Source organism: Atta colombica, unplaced genomic scaffold (genome assembly GCF_001594045.1).
Source record: "Atta colombica isolate Treedump-2 unplaced genomic scaffold, Acol1.0 scaffold1, whole genome shotgun sequence".
NCBI lineage: Eukaryota > Metazoa > Arthropoda > Insecta > Hymenoptera > Formicidae > Atta > Atta colombica.
Window position 1 is genome coordinate 2,808,266 of NW_017259183.1, and position 5,019 is coordinate 2,813,284.

The 5,019-nt window shown below is 32.9% G+C and overlaps 1 protein-coding gene across 3 annotated transcripts in view; it reads left to right on the top strand.

Moving 5' to 3' along the window:
* Window positions 1-5,019, top strand: part of LOC108694149 (sodium/potassium-transporting ATPase subunit alpha) — a 65,693-nt gene that overhangs the window by 24,355 nt on the left and 36,319 nt on the right. The gene's annotated exons all lie outside the window — the stretch shown is intronic.

The window sequence follows — 5,019 nt, forward strand, 5'->3', positions numbered from 1 at the left end:
AGACGAGTTTTGATTTACATTTACATAAAGTTACGTTGAAATTTCAATTGAATTTGGAATAGGAAAAAGTAAAGTTGATGCATATGTCCTACTATGGAATTAAATTATTGACACTGTTGATCGTTTATATCAAAATAGCAATTTCCATTCTTTCTCATCATAATCAGCCATCATATCAATATCTTCGTATAAAAGTAACAACTGTATTCTGCGAATTGTCAGCTATAGAAAAAAAAAAGTTACATCTATCGATATTCATTTTTTTACTTTATTTTTTATTTTTGCGTAAATATTCTCTCATTGAGAATTGGATAGCGTTGGATATTTCGATTTTACTTGTTGTGTCTCTTGTCAAATGTTATTTGTTGTATATTGTTATTATCGTACGTTTAATACGCGGACAAAAGTACTTCATACGAATCATTCCGTGTTGGGTAATGTGAACGAAGCGAACGTTAGCCCTTTGACTCGGAAAGCTTGTTATCGGATTATTGACAATCGAACGCCTTCATAATGTCACGCGGCAATTTTTTTGTCCCGTTCATTTTCTGTTCTTTCCGCTGGTCGAGCTTTCTTTTCGCAGCATATAGTCTCCCTTTTTTTCCCTTTCTAGGTCGATCGTGATTTTATTCCTCTCCATTTCATTTTTTATTTACGACAACCCGTATACCTATGTATACCTATGTATATAGTGATTTTTCGACGACGAAATGAGAGTAAAAATTCTGAGCGTAAACCGACGGGCGCGTCGAATGTGTGCGGTTTTTACAAGTTTTTTAAAATCTACAATCCTCTTACAATTAAAACGGGGAAAAAACCGCAAAGTTTTGGCACTTCCTGTCATAAATATATAATTGGTCGATATTTTTTAGAGTTATCAACTTAGTTATCGAACGGTGACCAACTTTTGAAAACGCTGCGACAGTAATTACATTGTGGTTCATGTTTTTTTAACGAACGTAATTCAAGATGCGAGAGAAGCTTAAAAAATCTAACTATCAAATGTGATATCACATATGAAATTTATTGATGGAAAATTAGTTCCCTTTAAATTTGATTCTCATTTAAATAATTTATGTTTTTCCTCTCGATCGTTTATTAACACGCATCGTTAAATTTATTTCACACTGTGTATAGGCATGTGGATTTCTATACCGTAATAGATCCACGGCTGACGGCGATGACGGAGGTAATTACCCGGTAATTCAAGTAATGAGATGACTCATCGCAAAGATACGACGTCTGGAAGCGACTTGGCGTTACCATTTAACAAATAATCGCTAACTACCAATTATTGTTTATTCCTTCCTCTGGAAATTGTGAATTGTAGCGATAACAAGTAAGCATAACATTAGCAATATTTGTAGTGTAATGCAAAATTGAATCTTTGCGTGTGCTGAATTTAATAGATCAACGAAAATTAAGTTTATTAAATGAATGTATACGAGAGTGATATTTATATTGGTATTTATCAAATAATAAAATATCATAAATATTCAATTGTCTATGTGCTCTTTTCTATTTTATTTTGTTATTTGAATTATCAGGAATCATTATTTGTATTTGATATCTATCATTTTATTAATATTTTTTCAAGTATCGAATAATAAAATTCCATTACGCTTGTTAGATAATAACAAATAGCTCTGTTTTCAGATGACAGAGAAATCTGCAATTTTATCTGAAAAGGTAATTTGTCAGTTTTTAATATTAGATTTTTTCTTTTTTTATCATCCTTTTAATCCTTTTTATTATTCAAATGATTTGTGAAAACGTTAAAATTGCTGGTTCTACAAAACTTATTAAAAAAAGCAATTGATATCTCGATATTTTTGTTAAAGAAAGATTGAGATTCTGAAATAATCTTTATGAATTCGCTATATTATAAAGTATATTATGTATCTTTAACATGATTCGTAAATTTCCATGAATTCTTTGTCTGAGTGTTTGATATTCCTTAGGGTTCTATATGAAGAAAGTAGGAGAATTCTCTCTCTCTCTCTCTCTCTCTCTCTCTTCTCTCGTTCTCTCCACGCGAACGCAATGTCCTAAATAAAGGCGGAAATACCATCTTTGGAAGTTGGAACTCATAATGTAATCGCGAGAAAAGCGACGAGAGAGGTGCGACAACGACACAACAAGGAAACAAGCGGGAAAGAAAGAGAGGCAATGGGATGAACAGCAGTAGAGTTGGTCGGTCGGTCGGTCGGTCGGTCGGACAAAGCGCCCGTCTGACGCGGACGCGTAGCCTAGTAGCACAGATCGCAACCCTCGATGACTCTCAACTTGTTTGAGAATGAGCTCTCCTTTGAGCACGGCAGTCGCCTCTTCGTTGACCACCAATGAAGACTCGGAAAACTTACGTGCGAACTGTCAAATTTTTAACTTTTAAGTATTCACGCAGACATCGTTGACATTGCATGTGTGAAATTTTTGTAAATTTAAGATACGTCGATGAAATATATTGTTATTGTTTAGAAATATGTTGAGTTTAAAATAGAAATATTAAAAATAATAAAAATCATTTTTTATACATATTCACATATAAGTGTGAAAAATGTTTCATTTATTTTAATACTGGAATACTGGATATCGTTATTAACATTATAAAAATACGTTTCAATGTTTGATTTTTATTTATCCTGTTTTTTTATTTATCCTGTTTGCCGCAACGAATAAAACGGGCTTATTATTCACTTGGATTATTATTTATCGCCAAAGTACAATGTTTCGTGTCTTACTTTATTAAGGGAAAAATCGCTCGTATTTGTATTAATCAAAGAAATAATCTCGGCTTAAGCTTTTCAGCGCTAAAAGAAAGAGCATAAATTTTACTATGAAAATCTACATCAAAGAAAAGAATTGTGATCAACTTGTTTAAGTTTAATATATCTTTAAATAAGGTTTTTTATTCCTAATTATTTACATTTAAAGATTCTGATAAAAAGATAGAATAGATTAAACTAACAAAAATTTTCTCTGAAAAAAGCTTTGACAAAGCAGATTACTTGAGTTCCCTTTAAATGTTACAAAACGAGCTCGTTTCTCTTTAACATTTAATTTTATTTCATGAATAATAAAAATATCTCTATTTTTCTTTATGTTTGTAATTTTTAATAATAATCTGTATCATCAGGGGAATTTTATCATTTGGCATCAGTGCAACTATGTTAGACATAATTTATTTGTTATCCCCATCTCATCTCATTCATGATATCCAAGATTATTATTAATTAATGCGAAGCGTTCAATCATCATTTAAATTACCCTCTCTTGTTTTTTACTTAATGTAGTTAATTCACGTCAGTTGAGATATCATTCTTCTCGGCAAAATTTCTCTAAGGAGCGATCTTTCAGAGCCTGCCAAATAAAACATCCAGATTTCTCTCTTTTCTTATTATCCCGATAATTTTGATAAAGTCTATTATCATTTTTTTTCTGTAAAAATTAATATTCCTCATCAATCTCTTTCAGCTTCGACTGTTATAGACATTTAATTTCAAGTATTGTGTTCTCACATATGCAGTCTAAAATAAAAGATTCTTAATATTGTTTATATTACATCGCCTGAAAGAAAGACGTTGTTTCCTTACAAGTTACCGATTATTATTGCGAAGAAATTATTAAGTCCTCGGTAGTCCTCTAAAAGCTTAGGATGTTCGTATGGAATACAAAAGATCCGACTTCTCGACCGAGGTAACATTTTTCGCAATAAATTTATTTACAGTTTTTCAATATATTAATATCTTTATAATAGGATGCCTGATTGAGCACCAAATTATTAAAAATTGCTTGTCAATTTAATTCATGATATTACTACAATAGTTTAATTACTGTAGTTATAATTATTGTAGTCTGGAAAAACAATTCGGTGCAATTCGAATGACTACAAATATGGTATATTATGTACAAGTGTGTATATATATATATATATATGTATATATATATATATAGAGTATAATATATATAATAATTCAAGATTGAATTATTTAAGCATTAAAGATCCAGCTTCGATCGTTATAGGCATTTCTAGTATCAATCTTTTGTTTGAGGATAAGAAGCTCTGAGATTACTTCTCTCCTTTTTCTCCTCATATCATATTTATAATATGTGCATCGTAATTGATTTTTATCCACAATTTTATGCATAATATTGACCGGATTAATTTTCACTCTTTCCATCGAATATTTTGATGAAATTGGTGGTCGATACGGCAAATGAGAACCACTGGCCACGGGGAGCTTGCGCTCTATCGTTTTGGGGGCGCGGACTGACGGACGTTTCGCGACGGTAGCATCGTAACGAAGAGCTGTTGGTGAACGGGTTGCGCGCGCAACCGGGTTTGCCGGCGAACGGGTGTTGTTACGACCGCAGAGCGGAGCACGAGGGGGCCGAGAACCGAGGGGTGCTCGCAAGCGAGTCGCGGGGCTGGCAAGCCCCGTTGGGTGGTGTACTAGGTTCTAGGTAAATTGCTAATTGGGATGGATATTTGTTACTTCCTGTACGCTGCAGTTGTCATCGAGCTTTTTTTTTTCATTGATAAAGATCTACAATCGAATTTTTCATCATTCGTTCCGCTCGACAAATAAAATTTACTAGTTATCGAACGAAATGAATGAAGAAATGTAAAAGTTTTTTTCTCAGAATTAAAATTCGTTAAATAACTTTATTCAGGAAATATTTAACTATCGCTGTATAGTTTAATTTAGTGTATTGAATACTTGGATTTGTATATTTGTCAGACCGATGACAAAACACGACAGTTGGTGTATGATCCTTTTTTCACACGCGTATGTACCATTAACATAATAAAGAAATTAAGTCATGAGAGAGTACCGGATTTTTTCAATTTTTATCCAGTTCTTCAAACGTAGCTTAATTTCACATACGGGATTCAAGGAAGGAATGAGGGAATTTTCCCTAGACGCGCGTGTAGATCCTAGTAGGGCGAAAGAGAGAAGAGAAGGGAAAGAGAGAGAGAGAGAAAAAGAGAGGGGAGAGAGAGAGAGAGAGAGAGAG